This window comes from Emydura macquarii, unplaced genomic scaffold (assembly GCF_026122565.2).
Source record: "Emydura macquarii macquarii isolate MOO-44397 ecotype Brisbane River unplaced genomic scaffold, CSIRO-AGI_Emac_v2 contig_318, whole genome shotgun sequence".
NCBI classification, from domain to species: Eukaryota; Metazoa; Chordata; order Testudines; family Chelidae; genus Emydura; species Emydura macquarii.
In genome coordinates this window covers 12,353,172-12,377,323 of record NW_027130455.1, presented here as the reverse complement: position 1 = coordinate 12,377,323, position 24,152 = coordinate 12,353,172, and the positions used below count along the sequence as shown (strand labels likewise).

The 24,152-nt window shown below is 45.2% G+C and overlaps 1 protein-coding gene and 1 long non-coding RNA gene across 5 annotated transcripts in view; one reads left to right on the top strand and one right to left on the bottom strand.

The window, feature by feature from the left end:
- Positions 1 to 23,960, bottom strand: part of LOC137166762 (uncharacterized) — a 38,776-nt gene extending 14,816 nt beyond the window's left edge. The window contains exons 1-2 of one of the 2 annotated variants that reach the window (XR_010923805.1): positions 23,906 to 23,960; positions 4,814 to 4,930 (exon numbers count right to left, since the gene is read on the bottom strand). This is a non-coding gene — a long non-coding RNA (uncharacterized lncRNA). Of the gene's footprint in view, positions 1 to 4,813; positions 4,931 to 9,434; positions 9,582 to 23,905 lie in introns of those variants that run through there. The other variant, XR_010923804.1, reaches the window with a different exon arrangement.
- PRSS23 (serine protease 23) overlaps positions 12,377 to 24,152 on the top strand; it is a 46,247-nt gene continuing 34,471 nt past the window's right edge. For 2 of the 3 annotated variants that reach the window (XM_067568625.1, XM_067568613.1), the window contains exon 1: positions 12,377 to 12,484. The gene's annotated coding sequence lies outside the window, so the exon portion shown is untranslated. The remainder of the gene's footprint in view (positions 12,485 to 24,152) is intronic. The other variant, XM_067568596.1, reaches the window with a different exon arrangement.

Genomic DNA, 24,152 nt, shown 5'->3' with positions numbered 1-24,152 from the left:
ACGATAACTGTAGTACACATAAAAGCCATTCACTGATGCAGGAGGATACAGCAGTGTTTCTCAACCTTTTTGATACCAGGGACCAGCTTCCAGGGAGATCTCAGGCTTCCTATACTGTGTCAGGGAGATCTCAGGGACCAATGCTGGTCCATGGACCGGTCTTTGAGAAACACTGGGATACAGGAGTTCTGAGGCACGGAACTCAATGGAGTACAACTGTTCAGAGTTCTGACAGCAAGAGAACCTACAACAAGCCCATTTTATTTCACTTCCAAAACCTGAGCTGAAAAGAATCATTTGAAGGAGTGCCAGCACTGAGTTTCCTGGTGATCTTATTTAATGTGGGCAAGTCTGTACCTCTTAGTGTACACAGCTACTGACACGATGATTATAGAGCACTTAGAATGGATAGGGTGGTGGAGGCATCTGGGCAGACTTAAAAAATAATCTCATCAACAAAGGAGAAACATGAATATACATGTGGAATAGGTGTTAATGTGCTTGACTGGTCTTTACTCTGAAGGGTACTGACTCTTGCCTTCCATTTGGAGGAAATGTGCCCAGGAACACAATAGATGGTGACTGTCAGTGAGATACGGAGATTGCTCCACCTCTGTCTAAATTTAAAAAGACAACAGGGAACAATAAAGATGAGAGAAGGCATTTTTGTAAACTCTGCCCTCCCTTCTCTGCTACTTTTCAAGTCAATTGGTGTATTTTCCCCCTTCCCTTGGGGTTTATACAGTCACTGGGCCAGATTCTGATCTCAGTTACTCAAATGTAAATCTGGAGTAGTGCTACGGAATCAGTTGAATTATCCTGGATTTACACCTGTGTAACTCAGATCAGACTCTAGCTCATGGAGAATAGTTTTGCTGCAGAAAGGATTAGATGAACATGTATCATCCAGAGCTAGAAGTTGCACTGGTCTGTTTTTCTGTTAGTCTCTGAAACAAAACTCACTCATGTAATTCTTTTTAAGGCAAATCTAAATTAAAGGCCCCAACTAACCTCTTTGTGCTAGATTCTATAGAAACACATAGTAAGGGAGCATCCTTACTGTGAAAGCTGACAGTGCATATAAATAAAACATGGGAGAAAGGATGAATTATTTCCTCCATTTTACAGTTGATGAACAGAGAGGTAAAGTGACTCATCTGGGGTCATATGGGAAAGCTGTAGCAGAGCTGGGATTTGAACTCGAGTGTGACGGGGCACTCCCCTCGTCAGTGCCTCCTGCCGGCTGGGTGTGGCACCCCCTGTAGGTTGTTGACCTCACTAGGTGGGTCTTCAGTGGCTCAGTCCTCCTGCTAAGTCACACAGTTAATAGAAGAATGGATGAACCCCTTCTCTGTGCTCTTGTTAGTATCTTCAGACCTGTCTCAGTTGCCCTATAGGCTAACTTTAAGTCCACCCCGGCCCTGTTCTAGAGCGCTGGCCCCAGGACATTCTCCTTAGAGATCTTCACCGGTTCTCCTGGCTGAAGCTCTCCAGCCAAGCCACCTCTTAAGTTCAGTCCCCTTCCAGGATCACAAAGTTCAACAAATGGGTGGCTCTCTCCAGGGTCTTCAGCCCCATCTCTGGGCCTATTGAATTTCCAGCTCCTTTCTCAGGCTTTTAGTAAAAGCCTCCTTCTTGGGGCTTAGACCACTTCCCCAGGGGCTGGTTGGAGGATTCAGGCATGCCCACTACTCCAGGTCCCAACACAGGGACCCTATGAACAGCAGTCATGCGCTGCTTCCTTTAACTCCATCAGTTAGCTGCTACGGTTTTCCCTGGGCTTCTTCCCAGTTGGTTCAATCACCTTCACCTGTTACCTTAGAGTTACAGACCTTGGGTTTTCTCTGGCTTATCCCTGCTTGAGCAGGATCTCTCCCAGGCCTGCCTGCCTGGAGAGTTTCAGGTTCCTTCCTCGCCCTTCTGATCCAGCCAGTAACTGGCCTGCTCAGGGCCTATACCTACTTTTATCTGAGCCTGCTGCATCCTGATTGGCTGCTTCTCTGCAGCCTTTCTAGGCAAGCCTGGAGGACCCACCTTCACTGCTCCTTACCTGGGGCGGGATGTGGTAGGACCATGGAGCATCCAGAAGGGGTCCTCAAAGGGACTGGTACACCCCATCACACAGGTTCTCTAGAATCCCAGGCCATTGTCTTAATCACAAGACCATCCTTCCTGTCTTGCTATAACCCATTTCCCTTCATTATTAATACTTGGATAAAAGGAGTGAGTGATATAATGGAAATTTACAGCTATTTGAAGGATGTAAACACTACAAAGAGCTATTATTTAGTTTAATAAAAGAGAGGGGAAATGTAAGCTGAATATAAGGAAAAACTTCCTAACAGGGAAATCTTTTAGAATATGACATCAGCCTGGCAATAGCTGGAAGGAGCTTTGAGTATCTAGAGTCCTGACAGTCATCTAACCTCAACACCTTGGCCAAGTATTTTATGAAGTGGTGACTAAAATTAAACATACCAAAGACAGTGTCATCTTGTTTCCATCTTGCCAGCTGAAAGCTCATCGACAGCTGCAGGTCCTTATGCACAATCATCCAATGGTTTTTGAACCATACCTTATTTATTTGGGGATAAAGCTTGACCACTCTCTGTTCTTTCGACAACACATCAAGAAGACAAAAGTTGAAATCCAGTCAAGAGCTGTGCTGCTCCACAGGGTTGCCGGCACTTATGGACATCTACCAATGCCCTCGTTATTGCACTTGCCAAACACTGAGTGGCAGGATGGGGCACCCGTTGTCATTGTGCCAAGATCAGCTCTGCCCTTTGTATCATCAATGGTGTGACCCAGAGAATTCCAGTCTCCAACCTTCTGCTCCTGGCTGGCATTGCTTCCTCGGTGATTAGGTGTGAAGGCAAGGCCTTGACTGCATTACTGCATATAGCCAACTATCAAGACAGCTTACTTCACAAATCTCACCTCAAAAACACCAACTGAAATCAAGACACTTCTTCTCTGAAAGAGTTGAGCCTCTCAGACTGTACATCAGACATGCCCTTTCTAAGGAATAGCAGCAATAAGTGGTGCCGGACTATATTTTGGATCAATGGAGCATTCCTTGGCAGATAGACAACTCAGCTCTGCACCTCCTAGTCTCTCTGGATCAGCTCACACACACCCCTCAGAAAAACCGTATGAACTGAAAGATCCTTCTTCATTCCAACAGAATATTCTGGGGTCCTGGGTGGTTTAACTTGCATTTTTACCACTGGGATTTCTTGAGCACTGCATCATGCTTCTGTGAGCTCACGACCAACCAGCATGCCGTCTGGTTAAAAGGCCGCTCTCTTTATCATCTTCATGGTGGAGGATGCGCTTGACATCATCAAATGATGCTGCTGTGACAGAGCGGTTACATCACTGACTCAACATCTAATTCATTGTTTGCACTGTCAAAAGTCATATGCCAGAAGACAACTTTTCTTTCTCTAGATTTATTGATTCTATAAGTGTCTGCAGTTTTGTATGAAATACCAGCACACTAAGGTCTAGTATTTAACTTAACCTACTACCTCATGTGAAAACTACAACTTGCTTTGTTTTCATTAAGATTTTATCTCGAGTTATTTAACTCAAATTAGCTAACTCAAGTGAGGAACACAACTTTTTCTCCTAGCAAAGACAAGGACTCTGGGGCAACAGTTTTTAATCCAATACATTAGAGACTACTCCATTGCTCTCAAGTATTAAGAATCATTGTAAAATAGTACTGTAATGAATGTGTGTGTGTCTGAGAGAAAGAGAGAACCACTGCTTTCTACTGGATAGAATCACAACTGTCAGCTGAGAGTTATGAGTCCTATATTGTTGATGGCTAACAGAGATCTCCTTTAGTTCCAGTGATAGTAGCCTCTCCTTTTCAGAACCATAGCCTCTAATCTGTATCACTGTTGCTGCTGTGAAATTCTAAGAGGCCACAATGTGAAGCAAGATAACATCTGTGACATTCTAAATGGCTTCAGGATTATAGATTCAAGCATTATTAAAATCACATTATGGATGCTACCTATGAAGTTGTCATGCAATGTAGCTTACAAGTAACAAGGTATTTTAAGTGGCCATGACCATAAAATGTGATCTCAGAGACAAACTGCTAAGTGCATTGTTGCTCACGTTATGTGCAGGAAGAATATGCTATCATTTGGCAGAGCAAATCAGAATCATAGGACATTTTCCTTGCTTTAGCCTTTCACACTGTTTCCTGCCTTTCACACACTTATCTGAGTATACTGCAAAACAAAAACCAAGTAAAATGAAGTCTCATCATAAAGCAGCTTTCACAAAACCAGGGTCCATCACTCCCTTTGAGGAATGCAAGGCAATAGGGGGTTGGGGGCAGGGAGGGAAGGAGAGAGCAGAGGAGACAAGGTAGGAAGGGGAAAAGGAGGAGTGAGAAGAGGGAGTCTAAGGTAACAGAAAAGACACTCCTAGATGTTATGTTGATGAGCACAGTAGAAATGCACTGGGAGGAGAAGAGACAACTCGTAGGAAAGAGAAAGGACCAATCAGTTGAGGGTAAAGCTGATGCTACTGGTGCCTATGCCAGGTATCCTCTTCATCCTGGTGCAGGGGGCATGTCAAGGGAGGGAGGAGAGACACTTCATGGGCAGGGAAGCCTTTATAAATCTAAATACATAACTATCTTGGGTGTTTGTCAGGCACCTGTCATCTTGGTATCTATGCACTGATAGCTTGCTTCTCTTTTATGGGAAAATTGATGTAGCTGCCTCTGTGTTTCACTTGTGGTATTGAGATCTGCTAAATCATTATAGGCCCATTAGTTGTGACTTACATAAATCGTCTGCGGTGAGTTATTTTCCCATGAGCCAGTGGTCTGGGAGCTTTCCTTGTGGCAGGAAATGGGATAAGTTCAGTCGAATGTCGATTTTCATTCTTTCAGCTTTGGAACCTGTATTAATAACAGATCTGAATATTATAAAATTGCCTTGGGAACAAGAGAGAACACAGTGAATTTCATGTCTGTATCTTTATCTTTTAATGTAATGTGAGCCCTGATCACAGGGCATCCCTTGTGTATCATAAAACATGCCAAGTCATATTTTACTTAACTAGAGTACGGGTTTGGGATTTTTTAGCCTCTCCCTTTATGGTCTGTGTTCTGGGTATCTTAGAAACCAACACCCTCTGTGCTTCTGAAATCAGCAGAGTTGTTCAAGATGACTGTCCTTAGATTTGTATATAGTATTGTTGAGGACGTGAAGAAGAACTCTGTGTAAGCTCAAAAGTTTGTCTCTCTCACCAACAGAAGCTGGTCTAATAAAAGATATTACCTCACAGTCCTTATATTTGGCTATTTAGGAGCTGCTGTTGGGATTTGCAAGTCTTCTTTACTTCTTTTAGTCAGTTTTTCCCCCTCAGTCCAACTGAGTTCAAGGTCATTGGCATTCTGGGTGTATTTGCAAAGTCTAGTCATTCACTCAGGCTAAGGCTACACTGACGGCGGCAAAGTCACCGCCGTCAGATCGATTTCTCTGGATCAACTGAGTGGTCAGTGAAGACCCGCTCAGTCGATCCAGAAATCGACATACTAAGACCACCTTCACAAGTGGCATAGCACTGCGTCGACGGGAACGCGGTTCTTGTCGGCGCAGTGCAGTGAAGACGTCGCGCAGAAGAGGATCAGAGACGTCGCTAGGAGTTATGCAAGTTTTTTGCGTAGCTTGCGTAACTCCCATCGACTGCCGCCGAATCTCAGAGGTAAGTGTAGACAGGATCTCAGAAAAGTTCTAAGGTGCTAGGTTGAGTCAATTGTGTCCTAGTTTAGAGACCATCTACACTAGTAACATTACCTGGGTCTGAGAGTGGTTGTCAACAATGGGCCCCTTTTGCCCCTCAATTCGTGTTGAAGAGTGTTTAGGTTGTTAGAATAGATTGAGTCAAACTATTTTCAATACCGTCTCAGAAAGAAGGATAGACCCCATGTCCCACCTGGTGTTCAGCGCACTATCTATCTATCATACTTGTACGGCTCCCATTGCTGTAACATCTGAGTGCCTCCCAATCTTCAATATATTTAGCTTCACAACATCCCTGTGAGGTAGGGCAGTGTGCTATTATTCCCATTTTACACTGGGACTGAGGCAAACAGACAGACTATGTATATGACATTCCTAGTGTTCCACAAGAAGTGATTAGGTTAGCACACTAAATCACTGTACCATCCTTCCTCTCTGTCTCCTTGACAGTGTTGAAAATGGTTTTGCCCTATCTTTGCTAGCAACCAGTTTTCAACACCAGTTAAGGTGTGTTTAGTGGTCACCCATTTTTTATAACCATTGTCAGCAGTGGGTCTTTCTCAGGATAAAGGGACCCTACATGTCACAGAGTCTTATTATTGTTTGTTCAGATTACTATGGTGATGTGCATGTTTAAATAAATGTAGTCTTCTTGAAACTAGAGAAATATGATGGGCGTCATATATACATAAATATGAATTAAATAGAACTGTGTATCTATAGATAGATAACTGTCTCTTAGCATGTTCTTATATGGTGCCTAATCCTGTTTAGGTTGCTGGGTGTCCAAGGAAATACAACTGATTGCAATACAGTAGAAGTAAATTCAAATTTTATATATACATACACACACACACATACTGTTCTTTAAATCCTAGAAGAACAGACCTCAAAGAATGCCATACATAGGACTGAATTTTTTCTCATACCAGACTGTGGTCAAGTAAGTCACTTTTTTCATTTGTACTCATAATTGTTCTTTTCCCAGAGAAGTATTTTAATGGCTTAATTCCCTTAAGCTCTAGGGCACAAGATGCATATTTTAGTTGTTTGTCATATGCACAAAGTAACTTAGAAAAATGACCTGCCTTTCAGACCATAAATGACCTGTCAGCTAGACCCAGTTTACATGATCTTTAGTTTTAAAATGCCACTAAGCAGTTTTCATTAGTCTGAAAATAAATCCTTGTAAAAGTAGCTTTGTGATTATTTAAAGCCTGGCAGTGACAAATCAAGATTTTTTGTCAGCTGAAATGCCTGAAGGTTAATATTGAGATACCTCTAGGGTGAAATCCTGGCCCCATTCATGTTAACAGGAATATTCCTATTGACTTCAGTGGGGCGCAATATTTCCATCCATGAAGTTATTAACCCTTCAGCTTTATGACACTTTGAATTACCTACATCATAACAAATAATTAATATCTATTTGGGGCTTTTGTTTTGTACAATGCACTGCTTAGGCTCCCCTACCGTGGCTGAGCTTATGAGTTATTCAAAACACATTTCTCCCAAAGTCAGGGTTACATATACAGTAGAACCTCAGAGTTACGAGCATGTTGGGAGTGGACGTTGTTTGTAACTCTGAAAAGTTCATAACTCTGAACAAAACGTTATGGTGGTCCTTTCAAAAGTTTGCAACTGAACATTGACTTAATACAGCTTTGAAACTTTACTATTGAGAAGAAAAATGTTACCTTCTCTTATTTTTTTTTAGTAGTTTATGTTTAACATGGTGCTGTACTGTATTTGCTTTTTTTTTTTGTCTTTGCTGTTGCCTGACTGTGTACATCTGGTTCCAAATGAGGTGTGTGGCTGACTGGTCTGTTCATAACTCTAAGGTTCTACTGTATGCAAAATTAAACACAGATTTTTCTTCAGATCAGCATGACACATTCCTCCCTTCCCTCAGTCAGCAAATATGCAGCCTACTTTCTGGCCCTTTTCATATTTCTTCCCACATGGGCAACTAACAAACATGTCAAAGCCAGAAGTTGGACTAACAGGGAATCATGGGGCCACAGCCAAGGAAAGGCATGTATGTACTATAGGTGAAACTGTGGTCCCATTGAAGCCCATGACAAAATTCCCTTTGACTGCAGTAGGAGCAGGATATGGTCATGTGTAGCCATCTGCCCTTAGGTGCATTCTGGAATAAGGCCTATCTCTACCCCCTCTAGGGTGACCAGATGTCTCAATTTTATAGGTACAGTCCCGATATTCAGGGCTTTTTCTTATTTGGGCACCTATTACCTCTCATCCCCTGTCCCGATTTTTCACATTTGCTATCTGGTCACCCTACATAGGGCCCCCTCTATATATGGAGCATTTTAAGAGAGGCCTACCACTGGGTAGGGGATATGGAAGCCAGAGTAGGAGCAGAATGCTCAAGGTCACACAGGAGCATAGAACACCCATCTCGTAAGGGATGTCCTATCCGGTACGTTAGCCGCAAGAACTTCATTTCTCTCAGTCCAAGTCTTTTCAAATTGCTTTTACTATCTGCTAATTCTTATCCCAAAGTGACAGTACTTGTTTCTGGAATTGTTTCAGTAATGCCCATTCAACTGGCTTTTGATCTTTTCACCCTGGAATGAACTCAGATACCTAAAAGGAAAGTGTTTTGCGTGCTCAGTTAAATATTTACTTATGCCTTTTTTGGCTTACTGATTTGTTCCCATGTCCTTTGAGATGTCAATATCAATTCCCACTGACTCGGTGGACTCTTTCTGCTCAGGCAGAGTTACTCAATATTGTTTGGACTGGTCGACTTCTACTTAACTCAACTGCAAATATTTTCATAGTTATGTTATAAAGGTCAGTGGGGACATTGCGGACAATTTCCTCCTGTTCTCAGAGAAGTGCATATGAGCATGCTTAGGATTCAGACATCTAAAATTTGGCTTAAATAATATTGCAGGATCGGGCTGACCTAATGAGTTGAAATGGAAAAGCAACAAGACATGCCTCCTGAACCAACTGGGTGTCTTGAAAAGCAAGCTTGCCTTAAATATCAATTTGTTACTGTAAAGTTGACTCAGGATGGTCAGCTGGGCTTTAAGTTCCATGACATATAACAGCCTTGACTGGTTCAACCATAAATGTGCAGTCAGAGTTAAGACCCTGACCAGTACAGATTTCTTGGGTTAAGACAGGGGAAATCCTTCCTGACCCAGTTCCACCCTGAACTGGCCCTAAAAGAAGCAGCCAGACCTTTATATCTTTCCTACTTGGCTCTAATTGGCTTCTGCCTACTCCCAGCCCTTCTAGCCACTCATTGGCTCTGCCTGGACCAATCCTGGATGGCCTTTCTAGGCAGCTCTCGGAGGTTTAAAATCTGTTTCCCCTCAACAGGGCAGAGTGTGCCAAGGCTGAAGGGCCTTCAGCAGGGGGCAGCAAACGTCTGGTAAACCCCCATCAAAGTCTGCAAGAAGATACTAAATGGATGGCCTGAATCAATCATTCCCTCGTCAAAACACACTCACTGGGTCTGGATAAAGGGGGGATGGTGCTGGGAAAAATCTTTAAAAACACAAAAACAAAACAAAAAAAACCCTGCTTCCATGTAGGCGAGAAGAGAGCCACATGAAGAGGGGATTTTGAGAGCATGATTGGGTCCAGAGTTAGTAAGTTAATGTTTGTACTCCAGAAAAGTACCTTTCATGGTGTGTGCATCTCTGACCCCAATGTAAGGTTGGACAAAGTCCATCTCTCCTTCTGCACCTTCAGCTTTCCCTCCACAAGGATCCTCTCCAACTGAACTCATTCCATCATTGACCAGGATTCTCCACTCTTGGGGAAAGAATCTCTTCCAAGGCAGAGAGTAGTAGTCCCTAGGTTAGTTCTCTGCCAGAAGACTTTATTTGTTACATTGTTCCCTTGCAAATGTTAACGCCCAGGCATTGTGAAATGTTATGTGCATAAATTAGACCTGTCCCTAGACATGCCTTGCTATGGTTACAACTGACACTTACATGGCAAAAATACAAAGCTAATGCTGAACTTTGCAACGTTACAGGATAGTATTTAAGATGTTTATGAATGATCTCCCCACATATTAAGTATCATGGTTTCTGTCAAAATCAGCCACGCATGTCTTCATTTAAATATTTTATTGTTGGCAAACAATGTTGATGATTTGGTAGGACTTGTAATGTTTTTTTGCCTTTTATGATCAATAGAATGGCCCTTAGGTATCCTTATGCCCAGCACGTACGCAGAGATTGCCATGGTTTACCGAGGGCCAGTGACAGGTGAAGCGAGTGGAAATGTAGAGGACTGGGAGGGAAAGTCTCATACTGAAGCTGATAATTTATAACAAAGATTTTCATTGTAGCTGTGCAGGGTGGCAAAGAAGCATTCTTTGCCTCACTATAGCATTTGAAGAGTCTCGATCAATGGATTTGTTTCACGTGGTGGATAGCTGGGTTAATCAAAACCTTTCTACTTGGTTGCAGATGTGAGTCCAACATGTTGAAGAAATTTCTGCTTGTAGGCTGGTGGCAGAGTCCAGCCAGGGCGTCCTGACCCTTCCTCGGGCCCAGGCTCTGAGGAAGGCCACAGCACCTTGGTCTGGAGGAATATGTGTTGCCGATTATGAGTCTTTAGCCCTGGTCCCCGGCGGGGCGGGCTTCTCTCACAGTCTGTAGCCCTCTGGCCCTCACGTAGGGCAGGGCTGTTAAGGAGTCTATAGCCCCGGCCTTCCAACAGGTAGGGCTGTTAAGCAGTCTATTGCCTCCGGTCCTCAGGTGGTGTGGGGCAGGCGAAGCAGTCTATAGCTCCTGGCCTTCCCACAGGCGAGGACAGCAAGCAGTCTGGTGTCCCCGGCCCTCAGGCAGGGCGGGGTGGGGCAGGCAAAGCAGTCTATAGCCCCCGGCCTTCAAACAGGCGGGGCAAGCAAAGCAGTTTACAGCCCCTGGCCCTCCAGCAGGCAGAGCAGGTGAAATAGTCTGGAGTCCCCGGCCTTGCAGGCAGGCAGGGCTAGTAAAGCTCGGTGTCCTCGGGTAGGCAAGTTCCAAGGAAGCCAAGCACTCCCGGGGTGGTTAGGGAAGCGGGGAGGGGGACGCAGGCCCACCCGACTCCACTACGTCCCAGCCCAGGGCCCTCGCAGTGGCAAAGTGGTTTGCCACTGAGTCAGCCGGGCTCCAGCTGCAACACGCTGACTGGTTCAACTGCAGACTCAGCCAAACTATCGTCGGCTGTCCCTGGGCTCCTTCCTCTCACCCTGATCCCAGATACCAGCAGCCAGGGGTCTCTCTCCAGGTCGCTGGGGTAGACAGCGAGCGGGAGTCTCACGAGTCCCTCACTGTCGGCCGGCGGCAGGTCTGGAAACTCCTCGGGGCTGTCCGCAGATGGCAGCTTCTCCCGGTCGCAGGGTGACAGGGGGTCCTCTGGTACACCAGGCCCAGGCAGCTCCAGGGGGTCCCCGATGTTGGGCAGCTCCTCCAGGTCAGGGCTGGCCTCAGGGGTTTTTTCCCACCCAGTAGTCTCGGGTGGCTCTTCCCAGTCACTCGGGCCCAGCGGCCCAGGCAGGCCTTGGAGGCTCCGGTCGGTGGGGCGGTTGATCTGAACTGCCACAGGGCCTGGGTCAGGCACAGACAGCAGCCCCTGGGAAGACACATCTGCCTCCAGCAGCAGCTTCCCCTTACTGAGCTTCTAGGCCGGACTTTTATATTTCCCTTTCCTGCCTTGGTTCTGCCCCTCTGCTTCCAGGGAGTTTGACCTGTAGGGCCTTGTTCTGTCCAGCAGGGGCATTGCGGCCCTACCTCGGGCCCAAGCTCCAAGTAAGGCCACAGCGCCTTGCTACACTGCTCATTTTAAAGATAAAAGCTGATCAGATTCAAAGCAAACTCTCTGTGACCACAGAAGTAGAGTGGTCTCTGGAAGGGAGAAATTCTAGGTCTAGTCTGCTTGAGTTTCATCTTGTGTTGCTTATGGAGGTTCTGGAAGTGTTGGGGAACTTCATGACACAAATTGTGTGTTGGTGAAGCACTGTGTCCTTTGCTTGTGGAGATTGTCAGTGATGCCATTGAGGTGATCAGGGTTGTCTGAAAGGATGCATGTGTTTGGTCTCTCTTCACAAAGATGTCCCATGATGATTTTTCTACATAGTGCATAATTGGACTGTGGAACTCATTGCCACAAGTTATCATTCAGACCAGTTTCAGGATTTAAAAAAAAAAGGATTAGACATTTATAAGGAAAACAAACACATCCAGAGTTAAGAGAAAATATGATAAATAAGTGAATTTTGGAAGCAATATAAACCATCATGCTTCAGGGCATAAGTCTGCCTCTAACTATTATGGTTTAGAAGAAAACTCCCCTGGAGAAAGATTATTCAATAACTGATCAAAGCAGGGTTTCTTGCACCTTCTCCTCAAGCAGTTAGCACTCACTGCTGTAAGAGCTGGGATACTGAATTAGATTTCCCACTGGTCTGTTACGGTACAGCTGTTTTTATGCTAACAGATTAGCTAATTATCAACTGCTATGTAAGTTACATTCTTGGTAATGATTATGGAGAAGGTTATGATGAGAAAACTCCTGGGAACATTTTGACACATCTGACTTCTTTGACCCACGTCAATCGGAGTTCTGACCCGAATAGGGCCCTGTCACAGGGTGGCTGGCCCTTTAAAGAGAGATGGGTCTCAGCCCTACCTGGGACGCAGCCAACTCTCCCCTCAGTGAGAAAAATGAAGAAGGTAAGTGACCCAATCAGGTCTCTAGGGCACATAAGGAAGAGAAGGCTCCAGAGGGCTGCAGAGAGCAGGAAGAATCCTGCAGGAGACCTTAGGACACAAGGGGAGAAAAGATTCCAGCTAGATTGGGTTGGAGAGGCCAGGGAAGGATGAACATATGAACTTTGACCTTTAATTTGGACTAAGGAGTTTATTTCAGAACTGTTTATTCCCCAGTAAGGGTTCTGCTGGCTATGAGAAAACCTTTGTGAAGTCATTGAGGAGCCAGGAAGAGAGGGAAAGTGGGGCAGGGGACAGCAGGGCCATCCCGTGGGGGCGAGTTCTGGCAGACACCTTAGACAAGCTCAGACACTGCACTTGTTGCATTAATTGGTTGTTTCTTAGTGATAAATATCTATAGACATTATAAGATCAGTCGACTGGCTTTGATATCAGAGTATGAGGAGTAGCTCACTAGAGAGAGTAGATGGAACTGAGCTTTCATTAGTTTCCTTAATTTCTTGGGTGAGAAATCCGAAAGGGTAGTGTTGGGCAACTGTTCTTCTGCCCTGAGCGCTTCTTTATGGCCAGGACTACATAGGCTCTGTTCTGTCACCTCTCATTCAATGTGTGTATGTGAGGCTGGTGTGAGGGGGCTGGGCTGAAGTGTTTCCAGTTTGCTGCGGGCACCTAGCTTTACATTTCTATCTCGTCCAGCTTGGAGAGTGCAAGCAAGCATCTTTCTCAATATCTGGGCAAGGATGAGAGAGAGGGGGCTGAGGCTCAGAGGTCAATAAGATTGAGGGGATTAATGGAGGATCGTGGGAGCAAAACAAGTGATTTGGCTGAGATTATATCGAAATGGGTAGTATGTTCAGTCTTTTTTTTTTTTTTTTCCTAAACAAATTTGCTACTGGGGATCTGGCTCTAGATGAACAAATAACAGTTGTGTTCAAGATGGCATTTTCCCAACAGTGCGTGGCTGGGGAGTTGAGCCAACTGAGCTACCATGATCCAAGCCTTTCTCAGCTCTAGATTGGATTACTGCAATGCACTTTCCAGGGGGCTACATTTTGAATCTATTCAGAAAACAATGCTACCCTAAAATGTGCTGACTCATTTGAGCACATGATGTCTATATTATGCACGGGCTGCCGCTGACTTCTGGAGGGAGTTTAAGGCATTGGTTCTTACCTATACATCCTTAAATGACCTGGGACCTGTGTATTGAGGGACTGTCTCTTTTCCTGCAACATACTGGGATCAACAGACACAGCTGAGCTGGAGTTCCCTTGGTAGCTAAAAAAGGATGCTGCTAGCAGGGCATTCTCTATGAAAGGAATCCACTCCCCTCCACAGTCTGATTAGCCCGAATGTGCAGCAAAGTTCCTCTTTTTGAGCAGGTGAATGGGAAGGGCTATAGTGATCGGGGGCGGAGGATTCGTTGGAGAACTTTAGGGATGGATAAAAGTTGAGTTGGTTTGTAATAAGTCTTTACTGCCTGGTGCTTTCTATGTTCCTACGGGAATGTGCTACTGCTTTAGTTCTGTAATGATTTTTACATTTACTTCTCACCTAACGGCAAAAGGTGGCTAGTGCCCCTCATAGACCTTTTCTTAGGGGTTTATTTAAATCCAAGTAAAGGTATTTTTCTATCATATGCACCCATACTGTAGTTTGCATTCTGGGTTCCTTCTCTTGTATCCAGGATGCTAATGCAGTGCAGACTTTAATCCCAAATCTAGCTCTGGGGATTTAGAGCTAACAGCAGTGCAGGGTTGGGTTTGTATCTTTTGAGGACTACAATTTGATTTTCCCCTCTTTGTTGGCACTTGAACGTATGTGACGAGTGACAGTAGCAGAGGAAAATGCAGACAGCAGCTTTTTTAAAAATGGCACCATTTGCAGGGCGAGGCTGCACAGACTGCTGAGTTCTCCCACACGGTGTGGTCAGAATGAGGAACTGATCTCACACGCTATCCACCTACAAAGAGATTCACTGCGGCACAGAGTCCCAGTTATGTCCATGAGATCCTATGCGTATGAGTATGCAGGTCTACTTGAAGAGTTAGGCCCTTAAACCCTAATCCCGCACTGAAATGCATTTAGATATACCCTGGCATGTGTCTTAATGGCAGACTGGAATTTCTAAGGGACGACTGAGTCAAATTCAGTGGTATCACTCCCTTTACTTCAGTTGGGTAGCACTGCCTTCTGCCACTGGTCAACTTCTCCTCTGAAATTTTGTGTGTTTATTGTGAGCACTTGCACTATGGAACTATTATCATGAAAATCCTTCTTCATCACAAATGCGTGTTTCTTTACTAATGTGGCAAGTGAAACTTGGAACCATAGCCTGGGTTCTTTGCACACCCCAAATTCCCATGAAGATCAGTGGAAGCAGGAAATGCAGAAATGGGGCCAGCTCTCAGCTGCACTCACTGCATTCATATGACTCATTGTGGACTGTGGATTAAATTCAGCCCAGTGTTGGGGCCATCACAAGGTCTAAGCACCATTTATACCTTCAGGATGGGTTTTAAGTGATATCAACGTCTTGGGCTGCCTCTCCTAACTGGAGTGACTTTTTACCTATCAGAAGAAGGGTTTCCCCTTTTGTCCATGTTTAGAAGCGGCCTGTAGCCCACAGTCAGCCAGCATCTGTAGTTCATCTTTCAATTTGGTTTTGATTTAACCTATACACATAAAGCACAAACATTGTCCCACAAATAAAAGCAGCCACCATGACTGATTTGCATTTGACTGCCCACACAATTCAGATTGGCCAGTCATAGTTTTGTTACATTCAAGTCAAACAACATTTCAATTAGCTGCAGTATCCAGAGCAGTTCTCTTAACTTTGCACAAGGCTTTTTGTGCACTGGTGAATATTTTAAAGTAAACTAAGAGCAAAATTATGATACTGGGGACCAAGGTAGTTTAGACTTTGCAGCAGACTTTCCTACCCAGTCCTTGCTGTGATCCATCTAGAGCTCTGTTGAAGCATAACCACAATACCAATTGCAACAAATATTAAGCAGCCTGGTTTCATTATTAGGTATGTTTCTACAAGCCATGTGATTGGAAGAACTCATTTATAATGTTAAATAAATTCTCTCCTTGGAAGCAGTTTGCTATTTTATACCAATTGAGTTTCTTTTCTCTCCTTTCTGCCCTGCCCTCAATAACATCTGCAGTTGTAATGACTAAAAAGTATTCCTTGGCAGTGTTGCTGTTGCGCTTTGAGTTTCTACTGATAGACTCAGTCTGGTGTATAAAATGGCTGTGGTGTATAAACAAAAGAACTGAGGAGTTCTGGAAAGCTGTCAGCTGGAATGTGAAAATATGGTTTGGGTTCAGTGGTATAACAAACTTTCCCGAACGTCTCCTTTCTCTGAAACATTAGAGGGCTGATTCCTTCCTCATTTACTGTACTTGCTTGGGGGCATAGGGGAATCTGACACCGATCAGGGTGCAATTTTGGTAGGTGAACAAGAAGAATGTAGACCCTGGTTGCAGGGCATTGTGGTCAGCTGGTTCAAGCAGGGGGCCGGGGGCCAGCTCCTGTATTCCATTCCTGAGTTTGCCACGCTGAGTCACATCAGACCTTGAGCAAATTTCTGTTTCATTTTACGTGCAAGATGGGGATAACAATATGCCCAGTGCAGTCAAGCTGTGTAAAATGCTGTGAGATCCTCTGATGAAAAGCACTATATAAATGCAAAGGAGGGGGGAACAGGGGAAAAAGCTTCCTGCTCAAGAGGCAATTGCCTACCAGAGCACCAAAAGGAGCCCGCGTTGTTACTAACTACTCAGTAAGCAGCACTGAATGGCCCAGAAGGGATGTGCGTGAGCAGCTCTGAATAGCTGAGACTGTGATCTCTGGTTTGAGCAAGGGAGGGGGCCTGAGTTTTGCGGTAGGGCAATGTAGCACCAGCAGTAGCGGATTTGGATTTGTACCTCCTGGCACCGGAGCTATGATTAAATCCACATTTAGGCATCTAAAGAAGCAGCTGGTTTTCAAGAGCACTGAGCAGCTGGAAGCTCCCACTGATTTCCTTGGGCACTGCTGAGTGCTCAGCACTTTTGAAAATCACTTATTTAGGCATTTAATTTTAAGCACCCTTTAAAAAAAAAATCTTGGCCAGTACTTTCAGCCAGGGTGCTTGGGTGTTGCTTCTCGTTACTAGGACTGCCACCACAGGTACAGCATGGAAAGAATCAATCCTCCCATGGCCTTATACTACACAAACTCTGGTTGTTGGGCTCAGTGTAAGGTGGCTGGGTGGGCTTTAGTAGCCCATGATGTGGAGGAGGACGGATTAGATGATCTGGTAGCTCTTTCTGGCCTTAACCTCGGTGACACTAACCTGATATCTTTGATTGCAGTAACAAAACATTAAAATGAAAGGCCTTGTTTTTACTAATACGACAAATGTTACTGGTAAAAGACTAATGCTTTGCATTCACCCAGTGATCCCTTAGGGTAATTCGTTTTCACAGTGTCCACATGATGGAGGCAGCAGCAGCATCCCAAATGTACAGACTTGGTAAACCAAGGCACAGAAAGGTGAAAAGACTTTCTGATGTTTCTACAGCCAGCCAGTGATGGAGCTGGAAAGAGAACCCACGAGTTCTGACTCCAGCTCCTCCAACCACTAGACAAAACTCTGTCCAATTGAGAAAGTGTCTCGTATTACAATGAAATTCTGTTTGTTAGGGTCTGAAACACTTTCACAGGCTGTTAGCCCAGAATAATGGACCACAGAGAACCTTGCTGGATGACAGCATGTCTTTGTAATCTGGCTGAAGAACAATTAGTAACTGGCAAGCCAGAGCTCAGTGTCCACGATAAATACAGTTGGAGACCAATCTGAGTCACTTAAAAGTTTCTGAGCCAATGTCCCCAGCTGGGAGTGGCTGCTAATGATGAATCTGAATCAGACAATCTGGTTTTGCAGCCATGTCACAGGAGAGATTGCTGCCCCCAAGAGAGAATGAGTCTTTGACATCTGTTTGGAATAAAGTCAGGCCTGGTCTACACTGAAAGTTCAGGTCCACGTGACTACATCACTAAGGGGTGTGAAAAATCCACAAGTGATGCAGCTATGCCAGCCCAACCCCCGGTGTAGACAGAACTATGTTGATGGAAGAATGCTTCAGTCAACCTAACCACCATTATTTGGGGAGATGGTGTTCCTACCGGGATGGAAAAAACCCTTACATCAGTGTAGGTTGCGTTTACCCTACTGGATTAGGGCAGTATAGCTACAGTGCCATACCTATGCCAGCATAGTCTCTGCAGTGTAGACATACCCTCAGAGAAACAATCAGCGAAGGGAGAGGGCTGGTTATTTATTTTTTTAACTAGAGTTGTATTGTCCTTGAGACCTTCTCTAAGGTGAATTTTCTTGCCAGACATTATCAGCTTCAGTGGTTTGGCTCACATTATCACTCAGACTCTTTTGTTCTTTTGACTCTTGGATCAACTCTGCACTGGCTCTGTTTTTAAAGTGGCTTTATCCAAATTAATGGATAACTTAAACAAGCATTAAATCATAAATCTAACATGGAAGTATTTTGGTCTCTCTTCGGTTCCTTTCCTTGTTTTTTTTTTTTGAGCTAGGCACGACTAATGGTTCACTTGCCAGAAGCAATTAGTGCACGTTTGGTGTTGGTCCCATGATGCTCCTAAAGTACTGTTTGTTTTAATGCAATCTAAGCAGTGAAAAAATCTTTGACGTTAAAGGCAATGTTGGAGTCGGAATGGTACAGATAGGCCCAGGAAAATGAGGTTAAGGTCATACAGCGTCTGAGCAATGCCGTCCTCACAGCAAATGAATTTGGGGATTGCAGAAGAGGCGAGGGACAAGGCCCCTCCTCAAACTCTGTGGATCCTGAGGATCTACAAGAAAAGGAAATCTCTCTTCCTGCCTGGTCTCCCCCTGTGCATGACTTTCCAACCGTGGTCCCTGTATTACCCTGCTATACCCCCATCGGGGGGTGGGGGGAAGTTACAGGTGTGTAGGGGGAGTTAACACTAAGAGGAGCTGTGCCATGCAGATATCTGCCAGGATATCAGCTCGGAGGGGAACTTGCTGATGAGTGGCTACTCCCCTGCTTCCCCAGCACGCCCTTGACCCTCGGAGAAGCGCGCAGAGGGCTTCTGCAGGCCTACTACTGTGTGTAATATGTTGGCTCCCTGTTCCCCTCTTCTGCTCTTTTTGGTCCGTTTCCCACTGTGCACAGGGTCAGTATCTCACAGAGGCTACACTTCTCACCCTCCCAAGGGTCCTCATGGGCAGCTCACCAAGAGCCTGATGGCTGCCTCTAATTTGCATAAAATGGAGCTGACTGCAGTTGCTTTCCTCTCTAGCATGGAGGAGCCTCCCGTAAAGACCTTGTTTTGAGAATCCCCCCGACTTTCAGAGGGAAGAGAGCTGGGCCGACGCAGAGCGAAAATTCCACCCCAAAGATTCAGGCTGCAGCTCTCCACCTTGATCCAAGCAACCTGTGCTCTCTGCAAGCCAAGCCTCCTGCTCATAGAGAATAATTGGGAACAGCCTTAGAGAACTGTCTGTGCTGCCTGTGAACCTGCATGCTCCAGGTTTGCCATCTTAGGAGGAGTTCCTAATAAGCCACTCTGATTGAGTCTTTATTTTAAATAAACCAAAAACCTAACAGCAGCATCCCTGGGATGGAATGATCTGGCAGATGGAAACTAAAGACACCCTTTTTGTGTGTTTGTTACATTTCATATATTCAAGGTCCCCTGCTTGGGCTATGTAAAAGCGGCATACAGTTTCTATAGGATCAAGTGTGAGCATGGAATGCAGCAGCCGGCAGCTTCCGCAGCTGATCTTAAATGTTCCTGACCTGTGTTTATGCTATAAACTAATATTGCTTCAACCTGGGGTGGCAACTCAGGGTCCTTCTGCTGCCACGCAACACATTTTACTCATTGTTTGTAGATCATTAAGCTCCAACAACACTTAGTAAACAAACGAAGGGGGAGGGAGAGGAGCTCTGCACTTCATAGGGCTAGGCCCTGAGTTATGTCACCAGCTTCTTACTGGCTACCCCTGCCTTACCCCTGTGACCCATTGTTATTTGTAGGGCATGCCATTTCCAAGCCAGAGCAGCTGGGCATTTCTGGCTCTTGGGAGGTGCGGAGCCCAACAGGGGGTAGCTGCAGCTGGGCTCAACTCTCCGTGAAGCCCAGTGCATGTCCCCCTGCAAGTGTAGAGTGGGGGGGAGCCGCAGCTGGACTTGGCTCAGCTCCCCGCCAGCAAGAGCTGCCCAGCTACGGCTCTGTGGTGGAGGAGCTGCAGCTAGGCAGCTCTGGCTTGGCAGTGAGGAGCAGGGCCCAGCACAGCTCCCCCCACGTTTAACCGTTTAAACGTTCTATTTTTAGCACATTTAAATGGATTTTTTTAAGATATGGGAGAGAGTGATAGACAAAAGGCTACAAAATGAAGTGGAAATTGATCAGTGTCAGTTTGGATTTATGCCAGGCCGAAGCACAACGGATGCTATCTTTGCACTAAGAATGACAATGGAGAAGCACCAAGAAGGACAAAGAGATTTGAGAATGATGTTTATAGATATCGAAAAGGCCTATGACCAGGTGCCAAGAGAGGAAGTGTGGAGATGTGCAAGAAAGCGATATGTCCTCTGAAACCAAGACTTCGGTAAGATGCTCAGCAGGAAGAGGGAAGAACTTTGAGGTAAAAGTGGGACTGCACCAAGGATCTGCCTTGAGTCCATTCCTATTTCTGATAGTAATGGATGTGGTTACCGAGGGTGTGAGAAAGGATCCCCTGTGGACTATGCTTTTTGCTGATGACATTGTGCTGCGTGGAGGTTCAGAAGAAAACATGGAGGAAAATCTAGAATGTTGGAGAAAAGTACTAGAGGACAGAGGAATGAGGATCAGCAGAACAAAGACCCAATTGCTGAACTGTACATTTAGTGGAACTCATAGGGAATGGGAGGCACCAGTGAAAATTGAAGGAGGAGAAATCAAACAGGTAGAAAGCTTCAAGTATCTTGGATCTGTGGTACAAGAGGATGGTGGTATGGGTGCAGAAATAAAGCAAAAAGTACAATCAGCATGGAACAACTGGAGAAAATGTAGAGGTGTGCTTTGCGACAGGAAAATACCAGTTAAACTGAAAGGGAAGATATACAAAACTGTTGTGCGACCAGCACTAACATATGGTGCAGAAACGTGGGTGACAACGTTAAGAGGAGACTAGGCTGAATGTGAATGAAATGAGGATGTTGCGATGGATTTGTGGTGTAACAAAGAAGGATAAGATAAGGAACGAGTACATTCGAGGGACTCTGAAAGTGATAGAGGTAGCAACAAAGTTGAAGGAGAAGAGATTGAGATGGTATGGACATGTAATGCGAACAGGCGAGGACCATGTGACGAGAAGAGTGTTGGAAATGGAGCCCCCTGGACCACGGAAGAGAGGAAGGACAAAGACCCGTTGGAAGGATGTGCTGAAGAGAGACATGGAAAGTGTTGGACTTAAGATAGAAGATACACAAGATCATATCGGATGGAGAAGGACCATAATGAACCTTTTTGGCGACCTTGCTTTGTGCGGGAAAAGCTGGAAGAAGAAGAAGAAGAAGAAATGGATTTTTTTTCAAATTAATTTTGACATCCCTAGTCGTCAGTACCTAGACTGGAGTCTGGCTAGGACTCCCAGTTTAACAGCCTTACCTTGCAAAAAATTACAAGGTCTTCATTGACCACAAGTGGTTAGGTTCTGTGCAAAACAGGGCACTTCCAGCAGCACATATGCCTTTATATCATGCTAGAGTATTCATCCAGTGATGACTCAGAGAATAGTCATTTCCTATTACCAGCACCACTTCCTATGGTAACTTGGGCTCTTTTTGTATGTACTGGCTTGCCCTACTATTGCTCAGCTTAGGATACCACAGCCTGAGGTTAGCTCTGTTACCTCTGCTGGACTTAGAGAAAAGACCCAGTAAGTAGTGACGAGCCATGCAAATTCCATGTGACTGCCTCATCACTGCTTTGGATGGGAGAACATTTTCTCACATTAAAAAGTCTATTTGCCCATGTGCACAGGATGAGGTAGGAGGGGAAAGTCCAAAGTATTACTTTGGCTTGGGAATGTGGAAAAATCTCAGTGATACAGTCGAAATCTTTTGACCTCACATTTGTTTGGCAATGGAAAACAATTATCCCTCTTCCAACTCATTTGGATCCTACTGGCAAAGTCAGGTCAAGCGGTTATTAGTCACATGGTGCTGAAGTTATGGGATATTAATGTTATCTGTGATACTTTATTGGAAGTAAGATTACAAGAACAAAGCTGTGGCTTTTTTGTTGCACTAAATAAACATACTAGACCAAAGTCATCTCTGTGTCACTCTGGTGCAGTGACAGAAATGACACCAGGGATGAAATTGACTGAGTATCGTTAATGGGTTGGAATGGGAGGAACACACATAGTTTAGGTCTCATTTCCATTTACTGGCAATCTTCCTAGCCTCCCTTTTTTCAGCTATCATCAGTGATAGCTTGTTCCCACCCCTCCCACTGGCAAATGAAATTTAAATTAATTAATGGGGTATTGGAAAAAGACAGACCTTTTTTTGGCTGTAGGTGCATATTCTGAATTAGGATGTAGCTGTTGATATTAAAGATCACTTCACTTCACTTCAATTATGCCCACCCTGCTTTCACCAGAAAACAATGGGATGCTATAAAGCAGGTTAATTGGTGTGTTTTTAAAGCTGTGGTGTGTCCCAGTGGAATCAGAGATATTTGTTACCTTTGGCTATCCAGGAAAAGCCTCTCTCCTCTGTGAATGGGATGCTACTGATGAGGCCCCTCCAACTGTCTGAGCTGCAAAGATTTATTGTCACCATTTCTCAATAGGTTAGAATGTTTTAAAACTAAAAAGGTGCAGCTCCGAGGTGCCTATCAAATTGCTATAATGAGCCAAAATCCACCCAGGCTGCTAGAATGCGCACCTTCCCTGGCATTCAGGGAGAGATGCAGTTGTTTACACGAGGGATCTCTCTGGTGCAGTATGGTTACTGGATGAAGGGGGGCTTTCCACAAAGTTAAATATTTTCAAGTAATGGTACAATAAGAACTAATGACCTGCATGTCAAACTATAGGCCTCATTCTGACTTCAATGGGCACAGGATTAAGCCCTTACTTATAGCCTGGCCAGTGGGTTTGAGATCACTTTACAGCAAACACAGCAAACTGAGCTGTGGTGTTTTGAATAACCTCTTCCAGCCAAGGTTTTTTGAGTCTTAGTGACTCAGAAGGCACCATAGAAACATGTCTTGAGGCACGATGCAAGGTAAACTGATGTTTTTAAGTCATTGGCACAAGTCATAGCCAGGCTGCTGGCTCCTTATCCTTAAGATAGATCAAAATCGCATGTGAACGTGCAGCTCTGACTGCTGTATTTCCACAGCTGTTTGGCTTCTTTCATTCCAGAGTGCAGGCTGCTCTGCCTCCAGCTGTTCAGCAGTCCCTCTGCATCTTTTAATTGCCTCTAGGCTAGTGCTCAGGTCAGGGTGAACAAGAAGGCTGACCTTGGAAAGCTTTGTGTAGCCTTCCAACACCGTTTTTCTGCATGCGGAGGTCAGCACAGGGTGAGGCGCTAAGAGAGGACACACAAAGACAAGCCGACTACTTGCCTGCCTCTTTCTTGTTTATGTTTCTCCGGGTTTATTCCCTGAACAGGTAGGAGCATGGCCCAGCTAGGGTAACTGCACTGTCTATTTAAAGTGTAGATGGCTGCACTCAACTCGAAGGAAAAAATTGAATCTCTTGGACAAGCCACCTTTTCCCAGCACTAAACACGTGACCTTTCAGGCTCCCCTGCAAGTGGCCCCTTGTCTCAGTTTCCCTCTTGGGGAAGCCAAAGGACTGCACTCCAGACCCTTACTTCTGTGAACCACTTCATTACGAAAGCCTTGTGCAATAATCTATATCAAAAGTCCCACAACACAGCCCACATCACCCCAGTGCATGCAATCCTTGTTTTCATCAGAGCTCAGTGTCTTCTATCATAGCAAGGCTCTTATCCAACCTCTTCTGTCCCTCTGCCAGTACAGCCATCCCAGTCCTTCCCTCTGGGGTACAATCCTGCTCTTCCCAGCAAGAACTCCCACAGCATCCTTGCCAGGGGAACATCCCTCACCCCCCAAACTCTCTCACTGTTCCTCTAGGCCAGCTCTCTAGCAGGGAGATAGTATTTAAACCCCTCTGCTGCTCCCCCTTCCTTCAGCCCTCTCCAGCCCATGGTGCCACCTCCCCCCCAATTTAGAGCCACTAGGCATCTCCCTCTGCTGATGCCCCTTCCTTCAGCCCTTCCCTGCCCCGGTATTCCAGCTTAGGAACATCAGCCAGCAAACCCCTTGTACTGCACTCCTACCGTCAGTCTTCTTCCAGAAACCATTTTCCCTCTCTAGCTGCTCTCATCTCCCCACCAACTCAGTCTGTACTGAGGCCTGACAGATCTTTTATAACCCCCTGGTGCTGTCCCGCCCTCCCCTTAATTGGCCCAGCTGGGTGCACCTGGACTAGAACAGGAGCACTGTGCCCAGTTTCATTTAATGGGCCCGCTACCCTGTTACACCAGCCTATCCATGAATAGATCCTCCATCTGTGTTCTATTCTAA